General features: G+C 36.8%; 1 long non-coding RNA gene across 3 annotated transcripts in view; it reads right to left on the reverse strand.

Annotated features, from left to right (window-relative positions):
• Positions 1–3,909: 3,909 nt before the first annotated feature.
• LOC123611307 overlaps positions 3,910–16,372 on the reverse strand; it is a 71,618-nt gene continuing 59,155 nt past the window's right edge. For all 3 annotated transcript variants that reach the window (XR_006718555.1, XR_006718553.1, XR_006718554.1), the window contains one exon: positions 3,910–4,626. This is a non-coding gene — a long non-coding RNA (uncharacterized LOC123611307). The remainder of the gene's footprint in view (positions 4,627–16,372) is intronic.

Raw genomic sequence — 16,372 nt, forward strand, 5'->3', positions numbered from 1 at the left:
AGGTTTTTTTTCTATAGCAATGACCCATTTGATCTCTGGTAGTATTTTTTTTTCTTGACCTTGAGTTTGCCTATTTCTAATATAGCCACCTCAATTTGGTTAGTGTTTGCTTCTCTTACCTTTCAACCTTTCTATGCTCTTATGATAAAATGTATTTCTTGTTAATAATACAGAGATAAACTTTTTTTCAAATTCCATTTGACAAATCTTTGTCTACATCTGGAGAATAGAGTTTCTTGACATTGACTGTGATTTATTTATCATTTTATTTTATATTTTCTTTATCCCACTTTTCAATGTTTTCGCCCTTATCTTTGTTTCAATTGACTATAATTTTTTCTTCCCTTATCCTTTTTTCACCTCTAGTGATTTGGAAATTATAGAATCTAATTCAGTTTTTTAATGGTTACTGAAGTAGGTCAAATTCAGATAGCCTCCAAAATTCTCATCTTGTGGGTTGTAATTCCCTTTCTATGAGTGCAGATGTGACTGTGAATGTGATGGATGTTACTCTCCTCATTAAATTTTATGACAAAGGTAAAGAAACTTTTAAGATATTAAGGTCCCATATTAGTTGACTTTGAGTTGATCAAAAGGGAGATTATCCTGGGTAGGCCTGGTCTAATCAGGAGAACGTTAAAAGGGATTGGACCCTTCTTGAAAAGGGAAATTTGAAGTATCAGATTTTGTCCTGCTGGCCTGAAAGGTAGAAGTCATGTTGTTAATTGCCTATCAAGGGGTAGCCCTAGTAGCTGAGCCCTCAGGCCTGCAACCACAGGAAACTGAATTCTGCTAATAACCTGAATGAGCTTGGAAGAAGACACTGAGCTCCAGATGAGAATCCAGGCCTGGTCAGCACGAGATAATAGTACTGAGCAGATTCAGCTATGCCTGGACTCCTGACCCGTAGAAACTGTGAAATAGAATTATATATTACTTTAAGCTGCTAAATTTGTGGGGATTTGCTGTGTAGCAATAGAAAATTAATACACTTACTTTAGAAATCTTAATATTCATATTTAACTTCATGTCTGAAGATAATAAATATCATTAGCCATGTTTAGGAAAATAAAGGACCTCAAAATGTTTTAGCTCCCTTTTACCACTCTTTTATTATACATACTAATGTTGTGTGAGAATGTCTAGCTTGACTTATTTAACCCTCAAAGTAAACCTTATTATCATTGGTTTATTCAGTAAATGCTTGCTTAGATTTATCCACATGTTTACCATGTTCTTTGCTCACCATTTCTTCTTATACTTAGACTTCCTCCTGTATTTATTTACCCTCATCCTGAAGTACACTCTCTTAGAAAATCTTTTAAAAAAAAGTTTGCTATAAAAGAAAAAAGTGCTCATTTTTTTTAGTCAGAAAATAACTTTATTGTAACGTCACGTTTGAAAGATTATTTTGCTGGATATAATAGTACAGTTTGACATTTATCTTCTCTCAGCACATTAAATGTACCATTCCACTGTCTTCTGACTTCCTTTGTTGCTGTGGGAAAATAACCTGTCAGTTTAAATATAGTTCTTTAATAGATACACTGTCTCTTTCTCTAGGTGCTCCTAATATAGTCTCCTTACTTTGGGTATTCAAAAATTAAATTTGGGTATTCAAAAAAATCAGCTAGGTGATTTCTTTTTATTTATTCTTTTTGTAGTTCTGTTTTCTGAATCTGTGTTTCTCATCACTAGAGGCAAAGAAGAAATTCTGTCTACAGATTTCAAGAAATTTTCAGCCATTATCTCTTTAAATAGTATTATTCCTCCCTTCATCTATGTTATCACTTCCTGGAACTCCAGTTAAATATTTGTTGGAGTTTTACCTCAGTGTTCTCCATATCTCTTAATATTTCTTTTGTAGTTTCATTCTCTTTGTCTTCTTTTCTGAGTTTAATTCTTTATTATTCATCACGAATTGTCTCTTGAACTGTGCTTAATCTATACCTGCCATTGAATTTCTCTATAGTATATTAGTTCTACTATTTATTCATATATCCGAAGTCATAATCCTTGAAAATGTATATGTGGAGTTGAATTTCTTTTATTATTTATTTATTTATTTATCATTTAGCAATATAATTTATTGTCAAATTGGTTTCCATACAACACGCAGTGCTCATCCCAACAAGTGCCCTCCTCAATTCTAATGACTGTTCTTTTGAAGAGGATTTGGATTTGTTTCCTTTAGCTATTGAGGAATGCTACCAACTACATTTCTGACTTGAGGCTTTGAGGAATGTACAGTTAATATGAATTTGAGTTCTAAACATATCGTAAGGTAGCCTTATAATTAAGTCTTTTTCTTCTTTGTTCTGCTCTTCCCAGAGCCCAGATAAGATTGGCAAATATCACCATTAATGCTTTCTGCTGGGTGGGGTTTTTCTAGTTCAGCCATGGAGTCATCTTTGAAGCTCTAGCTCATTCTAATTCCCACCTTGGTTAGGACCCAGTCTTTATTCATCTGCCCTGGTACAATGAACTCATTAAAACCTAGGCTGGTGGCCACTAGGGATCACATAAATACTCAGGGCTTTGCCTAACTTTACAGATTGTTGCTTTCTTTTTTCCCTGGCCTCTGAAAAATTCTCTTAATTTCTCACCAGCTCAGGCTCAGACAAACATATAAAAAATGTTTATTGGATTTTTGTTTGAGGCTTTAATATTTTATACTGTATTTTTACATGTGCTATTCTGAGAAAGGTTTTACTTAACATGTACTTTATCGTATTACCAGAAATTAAATTTTCAGTTAAATTTTATTTTGGAATTTTAATTAAAAATACATTTAAAATATAATAAAATGTTAGAAGAAAATAGTGAAGAATGTGTTAATAACTTTGATTATAGTTGGCCTTCTTAAGCTAAAATTGCAAAATTGTAAAGTCTATAAAGAATTAATGTTGATTAATACATTTAATTATATAAGAATTTTAAATTCTTGTATGGGGGCACCTGGGTGGCTCAGCTGGTTAAGTGTCAGACTCTTGATTTTAGCTCAGGTCGTGAGATCAAGCCCCCTGTGTCAATCTCTTTGCTTTCTCTCTCTCCTCTCTCTACCCCTGCCTTGCTCTTTTTCTCTCTCTCAGGATAAATAAAACCTTTAAAAAATAAAAATAAATAAAAATAAAATAAAATAAAATAAAAATTTTGTATGAAAACAATACCTTAAACAAAATCAAAAGACCAAAAGAAGCTAAAAGAAAATATTAACAATGTACGATGATAGATTTATATACATAATATATAATTGACCCATACAAATCAATAAAGAAGACATACAGAATCAATTAGAAAATAAGCAATGGGGGCGCCTGGGTGGCTCAGTCAGTTAAGCATACACTGCAGCTCAGATCACGATCTCGCCATTCGTGACTTCGAGCCCCGCGTTGAGCTCTATGCTGACAACTCAGAGCTTGGAGCCTGCTTCAGATTCTGTGTCTCCCTCTCTCTCCCCCCCTCCCCCACTCGCACTGTCTCTCTCTCTCAAAAAAAATAAACATTAAAAAAATTTAAAGAAAAAGAAAAGAAGCAGTGGATAGGAACAGATAATTCAGAGAAGAGGATACATGGATGGTCAAAAATTATGTAAAATTATGCTGAATGTCATTGGTCATCAGAGAAATGCATATTACACTAGTAAGATACCATTTTTCACCCACCAGATGATAATTTAAAAGATTGATAGTATGTTAGACACATTCAATATTAGTGGGAGTACAAATTGATACAGGCTTGTTGGAGGGTAGTTTGGCAATATATCTATTAAAATTTAAAATACAATATCTCAGGGAATTTTGAATTAATATACTCATCCTCCTGCCAAAACCTCAGTAATTAATAGTTTTTTAAATATAAGTCAGTGAGTAAAAAAGTTCTGAATTTCAGAAGACAGACACCAGAAAAGTTTTTTAGGAAAGTCACTTTATTTTTTTCTCAAAATAACATTACATGTTCAGATAGCACACACTCTGGTTTCTCACCACTCAGATGGTAAGGTTTTCCTCTTTGACCATGGAGCAGATAGATGCAAGTCTTGAGGTTTATCACCTTGGCTATGACTTGGTGACTCATTCTCTTGATCTGACTCACTCCCCTCCTTTTGAACAAGATGATAGACAGGAATGGAATCCAGTAACAGCATTTCTTTCCTCATTTGGAGTACTGAAGGCAGCTTCCTCTATTCATTAGCAGAGGTATTACAAAGTAGCAGGCATGCAAAGATCCTTAAGACAGGAAGTAAATGTATGGGAAAGGACTTAGAAGGACACTTCCCATACTGCTATGCAGTGGAGGAAGATTGCCATGGTATGTCAAAGGGATGTTAGAGGATATCATATAATGTCTATGGTCATGTAATTTACATAAATTATCTCTTTGGACTGGAACAGACTAAGTCTTGCTGTGCCATCTGCCCTAGTACAGTTTAGTAAGTCCATTTGGTGTTTAAGTAAGGAAACACTGTGGTAAATGGCCAAGAAAGGCTCTTCCCCAGGAATGTCCCTCGCACCTGCATGTATCTTTAACTCAGCAAGTCGTCCTCTAAGAATTTATCAGAAAAAACATTTGCACATGTGTCCAAAGAAGCAGCTATACAGGTCAATGTTCATTGCTTCATTGTTTCTGGCAGTGAAAAATAAAAAATAAAAATAAAAAAATAAATTTTAAATGCATTTTGGCTTGCACTATAGAATATTTTACAGCAACTAAAAAAAGAATGAGGAGGATGAATGTACACTCACATAAAAGGATATCAACTTATTAAGTGGGGATGAAAAAGTAAGTTGCAAAATAGTATACAACAGGATAAAATCATTTAGGCTAAACATATATTAATATTTAATATACATTAGCATTCACATATTAATATACTCACACATATATATCTATTTTAGTAGATATACATTGCATATATAAAAATGCATGGGAAAAGTTTTAGAAGGCTGTTCCCACAGTACTAAACAATAGACGGTAGAATTGCTATGGAGTGGTGATGGGCATTTAAATTTTCTTTGTATTAAAAATAAATAAGGGGTACCTGGGTGGCTCTCAATCAGTTAAGCATCCAACTCTTTATTTTGGCTCAGGTCATGATCTCATGTTTCATGAAATTGAGCCCTGCATTGGGCTCTGTGCCAACAACATGGAGTCTGCTTGGGATTCTCTCTCTTCCTCTCTCTCTTCCCCTACCTGCTCGTGATCCGTGATCTCTCTCTCTCTCTCTCTCTCTCTCTCAAAATAAAAAAAATAAACTTTAAAATAAATAAATAATTTTATTTGTATTATTTTATTATTTTATACTGAGAATATCTTCATATAGTTCTTGGGTAATGAAACAAGTTTTTAAAAGAATTTACTTTTATAAAGAAGAGGAGAGGTTGGTTAAGGTGAAAGGAGCTGGAGGAGAATGCCTGACCTGTGTCCAGGCCAGCAGAGAAAAGAGGTAGGAGATGGCCTGAAGTGAGGATCTGTGGGCAGAACTTGTAGGATTCATGCATTCATTTTGTTTCATTTCCAAAACTTTTATTATACACCTATCATATGGTAGGCATTGGGTAAGGAATATTCAGAAACGAAACCTATGATTTCCTGCTTTCTGAAGGTTCACAGAGAAGCAAGCAGACATTTATAGTGCAGTGAGATGAGCAGTAAGGCCTACTTAAGCCTGGTGAATCAGAAAAGTACAAAGGATGGAAGAAGCCAGCCATGTCCATCCAAGTGCAAGACTTGGCTTTCTGCTTCCCCCAGGGACCACCACAGCCCTGTGTGTGTTGTATGTGTTATGTCAGGAATCATTGGACTTCAGGATCTGTTCTGGGGATGGGTAACAAGGTTTCCTCCATAGCTAACAAAATGAGCTCTAATGAGATGGACAGCAGGATTTTAGTCCTTTAACCACCTCTCTCCACCACTACCATGCAGCTTCTATGATACTTTCAATTCCTTTAACAGAAAATATCTTTCATTATTGAAGATTTGAAATTTTTAATGCAAATGCTATCTGAAAGCTATTCATACTAAAAAATACATAAACTGTAGGCAGTAAGTACAGAGCAAATTAATGAGAGACCAAATAAATGAAATCAGATCCTCCCAAGTTGTGATTGAAAGAAAGAAAAAGTAACTGCTATAGCAGATTGATATTTTGATATTAACCAATGTATATTTCATTTTCTATATTTCCCTTTTGCTATGTGACCTTTTCCTCAACTTCAGGCAGCAGAGATTAGCTGTTTCTATGGCCTTGGGGAAGAAAGGTCACAAACAGACAACACAGAACTAAAGAGTCCATTTCTCTCAGCTTTTGAGTTTCAAACTAGATTTTAAAAATTCTTGGCATAACCAATTGGCTGTGAGAAAGGGTTTTGAGGATCTAAAGCTAAAATTAATGCTGTAACCATTTAATTTTGGAAGGATACATGATATCGGAATGAGTTTTTCTCGCTGTATTAGTCTGCTGAGGCTGACTAATAGAATACCATGGATTGGGTGGCTTAAACAACATAGTAGAATTCCATGGATTGGGTGGCTTAAACAACAGAAATCTATTTACCCATAGTTCTGGAAGCTGGACATTCGAAATCAAGGTGCCTGGCAGGGTTGGTTTCTGATGAGTTCTCTCTTCCTGGTTTACAGACTGATGGCTTCTCAGTGTGTCCTCACATGGTCTTTTTTCTGTTTGTGCTTTCCTGGTGCCTCTTCCTGTTCTAATACGGGCACCAATCCTACTGGATTAGGGCCCCACCATCATGACCTCATTAAACATTAATTACCTCCCTTAAGGTTCTATCTCCAGATACAGTCACATCGGGGATTAGGACTTCAACAGATAAACTGGGGAGAGGGGAAAGGCAGCATACAATTTAGTCCATAACACTTCCTCAAACTTTTTACATGAGCTCTGTTCAAAACAAATATCATGTAATTAAAATTTTTCTAGTAGCCACATTTTTTCAAAAAGTAAACAGAAACAAGTAATATTAATTATAACACTGTCTCTTGTCTATTTCAGCATATCCAAAATATCATTTCAATGTATAAACTATAATGAGATATTTTATGATCTTTTCTTCATACTAAGTATTTGAAATTCGCTTCAGTACATCTCATTTTGGACTAGCCACATTTCAAGAGCTTAGCAACCACATGTGACTAGTGGCTATCATATTGGACAATGTAGTGTCAGGTAATTCTCTAAGCAGAAGAGAGAAGTCAAATAAGAGAGCAAGAGAGAGTGGTCCCAAGAGATGGCTGATGTCCCAAGAGAAGGGGTTGAGAAGGAGTCATGATGACTGATAGAATTTCCAGGCAAATGTTGGGAATCTGAGAGCAGAGGGACCTGTGCTCACTTCTCAGGTGTTGACATGGTAAACAGAAAAAGGTAGAAGTGGCATCCAGATGTGTCTAATACAGCACCCCCCCTCCCCCCTGACAAGTCTTCCACGGTGCCCATAGTCTCCAGAATGGCACATCCAACAATTTTCCAATCCCTAAGAAGGATGAAGACATGGCTCTGGGAGAGTCATCACAGTCAGGGAGCTACAGGTTTCCAGGACCAAAGATGATAGTAATGTCATAGACATAGCCATGAATGGCAGCCTGGAGGGCCATTAGCGTCCAAGAACCCAACACTTCACCCTATGTGCCTAGAACTTAGATGCCACTCTGGGGAGAGAGAAGGGAAAGGACAAAATTCTAAATTCATGGAGTCTACCAGAAATGATGAAAGAAACCAGAAATATGCTTATCTGCAGTCTACTGAACTATATTTCTGCTATCAAGCAGAATGGATTCTTGAAATAGAAATTTCAGTTGAGTTACAAGTTAAGTTCAGTTTTGTGAAATAAAAACATAGGTCTAGCTACCCTGGACTCTGTGCAAAAGAGAACAGTAACTACCAAGAGAGTGAAAGCATCCCTCAAAGCACAACCAGCAGCTTTAAAGCCACCTGGCAAGATGCCTCCATCAAAGACCCATGCCTAGCTCAGCAGAAGGATTGTTGGCCTAGGAGGAACACCATGACTAAGTCTTTGCATGCATAATTCATTTTGACCTGGCCTTTTTTTTCCCCCCTCCGTTTCACACCTATTTCTTTTCTGCAGTCTCCATTCTGACTCCTGGAATTGTCTCTTCCTCTTTGTGGGTGCCCCTGGGAGAACAAGGAATTAGCAGGGAGAGATTTTACAATTCCTGTGAAACTCCTGGATTTTTGTACCTGAGATTAGAGATAGGACACAATAGAACACAGAGAATTTCTCTGTCTAGCTCTCCTTTTGATTTGATTGGCTTCTCCAACTTACACTCCCGGCTTCAAGATTCCCAGGTTTGTGGCTGGTTTTCTGCTTGACACAGACCTTGTTAAGACCTTTTTCCAGGGCCAGATTCCTTGGGTACCAAATTCAAGGAGGCATTCACTCTCTGGCTGGCCCTGAGAGCAGGCACCTTCTTAAATTTTGCATCCCACGTACTCACTGCCTCACCCTCACCTAGGCCCTGTCACTTTCTATTACCTAGAAATAAAACAGCTTCTGGCACCTGGCCTCTCCTGTAGTCTGTCTTTGTGGACAGCCTTGTTCCCACCTCAGTGTCCCAGGTCTCTCCCAAGCAACCACATCCCCCTGGAACAATGAAGAAATTGCAACACAGTCGCAGGTCAACTCCGGGTAACATCCACTGGGTGGGATAAGTAGAAATTGCTGGGAGAGCTTTTTTTCCCCCCTTTAAATTGTAGAATTTGGACAAGAAGAGGCTTTAATAATCATGTAATTTTATGTGTCTGCTAATATTCTGGATTTTGAGACTTTTTGTTTGTTTTACTTTGGAGATTCTCAGAAGTACTTTTAACGAAGGTATTTCTGTAATGGGTGATTTAGAAAGGAAAAGTCATTCCCAGGACCGTTACCAGTTGGGAAGACCATCAAATTCATACAACCAAGTCAGTCCCAAACTGGAGCCCCCAGTAGTCAGTGACACAATAATCAGAGCATTGGTAATAAAAGAGTCATAGTTAGACCAATATGTAGTGGACCCATTTATGTTTCTCTGATTGGATTCAAGCAAATATCTCCCTGACCATAAGGATTGGATGGGACCAAAAGAAATATGAAAATAAATAATTCAAAGTTAAAATTATGAAATCTCCAGGGGACCAGTTTGAAAGAACCAAAATAAGTCAAGTAGAGTATGTAATTCTATATCCGTGCTACATTAGAGACTGACATATTATTGCTCAGGGAGTCTAGTATAGCAGTTTTCCTCCAAACACTAGCAACTGGGCTCTATATTTAGCTAAGTAAGTTTCTCAATCCTAGGAAATCCATTCAAACATGACAGTAATGAGTGAGCAGTTTTTTAACATCTATCTACTCTATATATTATGATCTAACAACGTTCAGGACTTGCAACCTTCAAAGTATTTTGTAGTTACTTGATAAAATATCCTTCACCAGCCACCTAAGTCTATAAATTACAACATTAGCTTGGTGAGGATCTGATACACCCAGTAATTCTGGATCCCAATCCAATGACTACTGCATATGGACTGCCTCACTCCCTGTGCCAAGAAATGAGTCAATTAGATAATCTGGTGACAGAAACAACATTTTATTAATTCAATTTTTTCCTTGCTCTATAAGACTAAAGTGCATCACACTAGAGCCATCAAACAGAAATGTTTGAATTTGTGTTTACACTTTAGATATACATGTTAAGTTTCTCAGCTGCATAAATTTATTTTCACTGATTCCAGATTACCCAAAAAATCTGACCTTCCATAAATATTTTCAAAGACGTAATTTAATTCAAAAGATTAAATAAAACTAGTTGTAAAATAGCATCATAATTAAGAAAACATTCTTAGCAGACAGTTCAGAGAAAAATCATCTGCAAGGAAGACTGCCAATATTTGTCAAGTAATGAAATTCTCTGTCTTCCAAATTATACTTCAGAGAAATTAGCAAATATCTCATCTGTAAAATTACCAATAAATCAACCTAAAGATTATTGCTCAGATCCTACCTAATAAAACAAACTAGTGCTTCTGTTCCTGGAGTTTTATTTTTCTGCTCCTAAATGAACAGGATGACACAGCTTCTTAAATAAACTCTGTTGGTACTCATTTCTTTTGTAGCTATCAAAATTATTGTCAAATTGTCATATGACCTAATATGAAATTTTAAATAAAGTTGGGATTTCATTTATAATATGCTGGAGAGTCTGCTTCTTAACTACAAATTCAAAGCCTCATGAAATCAAATATAAAATGCCATGGTCTTATTTATTAGCCACACAGCAAAGATTCACTACCTTCTCTTAACTGTATTATTTTTCATCCAAATCAAAGACATTTTCAGCTTAGTCATCAGAAAGGTTAAAAGATGGAAGCTCCTCTGGCCAAGAGTGAGCAATAAAGTGAATTTTAAAATATTGATTTAAAAACAGGGGCCATGTTCAGGTGGATCTGGCTAGAAGTCAAATACAGGAGGACTTCTGTTTCTGGGGACAGCAGCAACTTTTCTCTCACATTTATTTAGCATCAAGCCTTATGTTAACACAAGAATTTGAGAGAGCAAACCAAAATAGTAGCTAGGAAGTCTATTGTACATAAAATAGCATTGTGTCTCTTATTTTAAAATCAGTGCACAAATTATGGGGCGCCTGGGTGGCTCAGTCAGTTAAGTGTCCGACTTCAGCTCGGGTCCTGATCTCCTGATCTGTGAGTTCGAGCCCCTGGTCTGTGAGTTTGAGCCCCGCGTCGGGCTCTGTGCTGACAACTCAGAGCCTGGAGCCTGCTTTGGATTCTGTGTCTCCCTTTCTCTCTGCTCCTCCCCCACTCACACTCTGTCTCTCTCTCCCAAATAAATAAACATTAAAAAAATTTTTTTTAAATCAGTGCACAAATTAAAGATAAGGATGAAGACCTAAGGCAGCTTTTTATCAATTAACTCAAGGACAAATACTTGAAGAGTAACTGGAAAATAAGGTGAGTCGATTCTGGGTAATAAATTGGAACTCTAGGGTTTTTTTGTTTTTGTTTTTGTTTTTTTTAAGGCACTTCTATCACTGATTTGTTTGTGAAGTGGGTTTTCTGCAATCATGGGATGAGTGCAACTGTTAAATGTTATCATCCAAGGAGCAGAGTTTCTGTCCTAAAATCGAAGACTGCTTCAGCTCTCCCTTGGCTGTGTCTGCAGAAAGTCACTGTGTCACTCTGGCCAAGGTAATTAATGTATCTACATCTTATTTTGCGTTTCTGTAAAATGTTGGTCTCCCAGACTAGAAAAATGTATTTGACAATAATTATAAAAGGCCTCGCAAGTCTGATGTGCTAGTTGCATGCTAATAATAATGATTACAAATGAGGATCCTTCAAAAGAAGCATAGAGAAAAAAGGAAACTACTTTGGGGTTCACTTGAGAATGATTGAGACCCAGAAAGAAAGTGATTCAAATGTTCATAAGCCGCTAGGGATTCAGGGGGGAGCAAACTCTTCTTTACCTCATTTCAAAAAGCTACATGGGAAAAACAGAATATAAAGGGAATTATTTATGCCCTAAATATTGATGCCTTCCACTAATGCCAGTGTATATGCATGTGTGTGTGTGTGTGTGTGTGTGTGTGTGTGTGTAAGTGTAAAATGACTACATTTTAGTTAATATTATATTTTAAACTTTATTTGGAAAATCACCTCTATTCTCTAAGTGACTTTGCTCTTTTTGACCACATCATTATTAGTTTTGATAATTTCACAAGAACTGTTATAACAGGAATATCAATATTAATTAATTCCAGTTAGAGAGCTATGCGAAAATAGGTTGGGATTGAAGGAGTGTGGACTTTGGAGTCAGACAGACCCAAGTTAGGAAACTGGCTCTGCTGCTTGCTTGCTGGCTTCATGGCTTTGGACAAAATACTTAACCTCCTGAGGCTCAATTTCCATGCCTGTAAAACAATCAACAATACCTCCGGCATTGGGCTGTTGTTGAGGATTACATAAGATTACGTTTGAAAAGTAACCTATTCAGAGCCTGGCTGTCCATTAGTCAGTTAAAAATAGTAACTGTTCTCTTTTAACTGCATGCTGTACCTACATGAGCCTAAATGATCACATTTGAGACAATCTTGCCCAGCAGTTGATTGGCATTTAGAAGCAGATCAAGACTTCTATCACTGCAAGTGCTATCAAGAACTCTTAGGCACAGTTGTTCTTCTCATGATAGATTCTAGATCAGTACTTCGTGAATTTTACATGGGATCCCCATTTTGTCAGTTTTCTCAACGCAGTATCATTTTTGTGTGTGTGTCTGTATGTGTGTGTATAAACATACACACATATAGAAAGTACATATATGTTTATTATTATTTTTTTGATAGAGAACCACTGACAGCCTGTGGAATATTTCATTATTTTCAGGATCTTACAGATAGGAAATCTGAGCTTAACAACTTTTCTTTACAGGTGAGGAAACCAAGGCCCAGAGAGTTTGGGCATGTTCAAAGTCACACAGTGCTAGACTTGTGAAAACTCTACCAATCTAATGTTCTTTTAGTGCCTTTAAATAAAACTTAAAAAACATATTGCTGCTTAAAAAAAAAAGTTTTCTGATCAGAGATTTTACATGTCCCCTTGGCAGAAATCATGTTATCGTTTTGTTCACACAGGAGTTAGCAGAATTCTTTGGAATAGTGAGTGCACAATACATATATTTCAAATGAATTAATGGATTTTTCTTATGGCTATAGTGTGTGTGTGACTTTTTCTTTTGGGAAGTATAGTTCAACAAAATTGGATTTTGTTGTATATAATGGTTACAAATTATACTAAGTTTATGATGACATAAGCAAATGAATAATGGAACAGTTATCTGGAATTTTAAAAAATTATCTGGCATTTTATAAAGGAAGACTGGCTGCCAGCATGGATGATACATACTAAAAGCACCTTATTCTAAAGAGTGAACGTTATGTTTCTGTACTTAAATGAAACAGTTGCCTGAAAAATTTTACATTTCTTTTCCTATCTACACTGAGTCTTAAACTATATCTCTGTGAGGTCACACATCTTGATGAAAACAGGAAAATAAGAAACCATCAAGATATTGATATAATCACAGCATAAATGAAAAACTAAGCATACAACTGCAATCAGAAAAGTTATACCTATTGACTTGTGTCACAATATTATATTTACATAGTAAATTCACATAGTGGAGCCATTCCAACTGTTGCAATACTGAGCAGCCTCTAACATTCATGATTTTGAAGATAATGTGGCAACATGAGGAAAAATGTTTGTGTTTTAATATTTCACTAGGAAATCAGTATTCACTGTGACACAATTTTATAGAAGAGAATTCTGCAATGCAAAGGGACAAAAAGGAAATATATCAAAATAACTACAGTAGATGTGTTAGGGTGGTGGCAATATGAGTACTTCTTTCTTATTCCTAGTTATATTACCTCTATAACAAAAAAAGAAATTTACAAGTGCACAGAAAATGAGTTCTATAAAAGAAAGTATAGTAAACATCTGGTATTTGTAGCAGTCCTAAATTTTTTGAAACCACCCCACATTTTGATAGCTTCCCACATGTGACTTCTGTCTTCCCAAAGTAAATTCTAAAATTAAACATTTCCTGGGGCACCTGGGTGATTCAGTCGGTTAAGCTTCTGACTCTTAATCTCTGCTCACATCGTGATCTCAGGTTCATGGGATTGAGCCCGCATAGGGTTCTGTGCTTGACAGCACGATCCTACTTGGGATTCTACCTTTCTCTCTCTGCTCCTTTCCCACTCGCATGTGCGTGTGCGTGCACGGTTCCTCTGTCTCCCTCTCCCCCCATTCTCTCTCTCTCAAAATAAATAAATAAACTTAAAAAAATTAAATTAAACACTTCCTAATCTCCCTTGCCTCTGAGTCTAGGTTGAATTTCTAGAACTTAGTTTTCTGGCTCTCCATTGCACATATCAGAAACTACCTGAAGAACAGATAGTGTCCAGATAACCATTCTGCCAGCACAGGTGACTTCAATGTCATTGTTGGGGGGGGGGGGGGGCAACAGTGGGAGCAGTAGCTTCCCCATTGCAACAAAGACAGTTAGATTCTAGGTGGTAGCTCGGCCTGGCACCTGTTCCTCCAGTCTTTCCAATGATTACTTGGATTTTCGGATTTCCCTTAATAAGTCCCTTCTCATTTAAATGATCTAGAGTTGATTCTTTTGTCTATACCTAAGAATGCTAACATAGAAAAGTGGGACTGGAATCACCTGGGAAACTGGAATTCACCTGAGAAAAGGTGAATGAGGGGTAACGCAATTAATGAGAAGATCATTCTGAACTTGAAAAGAACACTGTGATCAAATAAAAGATCTTTAACATTTAAAGACTGTGTAGAAGAGAGCTCCCCACTGATCCAAATAGGAGTTGGATGTAATGTGAGCAAGAAATAAACCTCTGTTACGTTAGGCCACTGAGATTTGTGACTTAATTTGTTACCATGGCATAGCCATGATAAATACACAATGGAATCTAAAATGGGATGTGTTTAATGATCAAAATAAATAAGTATATAAATTCAAAAGTTTTGTATGGCTAGGAAACATTTTATCTAATAAAGCTACATCAAATAAAGAACGGATTCAGGATTTGTCATCGTTTTGCATGAAGTAAAGATATCTGGGCTTACCTGAAAGCAACAACAAAAATGTAACACATTATAAAAAAAAAATGTAACACATTATAAGAAACTTCAAATATTAAATGATCTTAAAAACAACAGATAGGTTATGCTTTTCAATTCTCACACTACAAAAGGTAGAATTTGTGATGCATATTTCCTTAAAATAATCCTCCAAAAGCCATATACAATAGTAAAAAAGCAAACCATATTTACTTATTGTGAGATTCTTGATTGTCTGAAGAAAGAAGTGTGAGAAAATTGCTAACAGGATTTGTTGAAATTGCTTCCAGCAAAACTAAAGGAGACGTGAACGCTACTCTCACTTGAACACATTCATCAATGTCTACTTGCTTTTGCAGCCCTTTTCCTTTTCAAATGTCTATCTGGACTGTACCACAATAGTTTTTTCTACTCAGTAGTAAATGACCTTTATTTCATAAAATGTGTGGTGTTCTTTCACCTGAAATAGCCACTGACAAGGTTATTTTTTATTTGTCCATTATACCCTGCACCACCCTGACTGCACTAAGTGATCTGGGCCACTGAGCCAACACTGGCAGAAGGAATCATCATCACAGTTCTGTAGTTTGAATATTCTCAACGTTCAAATGCCCTAATAAATGATCCTATACTATGTCTTAAAGAGTGTAAAGGGTTTTTGTTTTGTCTATGGCACAGAAGATCAAATAAGAGAAAATGGGATTAAAGTAGGAGAGATTTCTATTAGACATAAAGAAGAATTTCCAGACTGCCAGAGTGAAAAAAAGACTGGAATGGATTATTGAGGAGGAATGCCTGGTCTTTTGTCACATACCTCATTAAGAAAGACTAACTTTTCTTAAAGGCAGAAGACTAGGTCAGATACTCTCCCACAGTCCTTTCTAGTTCTGTGGTTTTATGATCATAAAATCAGTATGATCATAATAGCACATCAGAATTATCTTGGTTTCTCTGGCTTTCATTTATATCATTCGTTGTCTCTCCTATTTGCCATTGACTGGTATTGCTGGGGGATGATCTATGCCCCTTCCCTGCCAAGTGAACACACACATGCACACCACAGAAGGAGGGTCAGATAATTCTGAACTCGAGTATTTCCATAGACAGATTCCAAACTGTATGACTGTGGTAGAGGAAAGAAGTACACCACTGCCCTCCTTATCAAACCGATTCATCCCTGAGCATGGTCCATGAGCATAGGCCTCACTGACCATTCTTTGAGGTTGTTCCCCCATGGATGTTCCCATGGGGATGGAAAGCATCCCCATAGATGCCTTATCTGTCATCATACCACCCTCTTCTCCCCCACCCCTATGATGCTCTCACTTTGTTTCTCCCTCTGTGTGGTCCCCACCTTCCCTCTTCAGCAGTGGCCCTTTGCCAACACCATCAAGCTTTTGCCCTCTTCCTGTGACCTGGAAGTCCTTTCAGTCCCTGCCATAAGCAGGAGTCACCACCTTTCTTTGTTCTACTTGTTCCTGCTGCTGGATGGGAAAAGAGGGAAGGTCTACGGCCTGAAGGTAGACATGTGGTCAGAAGGACATGGGCTGCCGAGATTTCTTTTCTATTTCTAACCCCTCACCCTCACCGCTTCTCTGCTTTGGCCATTTCATTTAAAAATTCAGACATCTTGCATCACATTATTAATCTTCTTCCAGTACTTCTCAACACATCCATATATGGGAGTCATAT

Source organism: Leopardus geoffroyi, chromosome C2 (assembly GCF_018350155.1).
Source record: "Leopardus geoffroyi isolate Oge1 chromosome C2, O.geoffroyi_Oge1_pat1.0, whole genome shotgun sequence".
Classification (NCBI taxonomy): Eukaryota; Metazoa; Chordata; class Mammalia; order Carnivora; family Felidae; genus Leopardus; species Leopardus geoffroyi.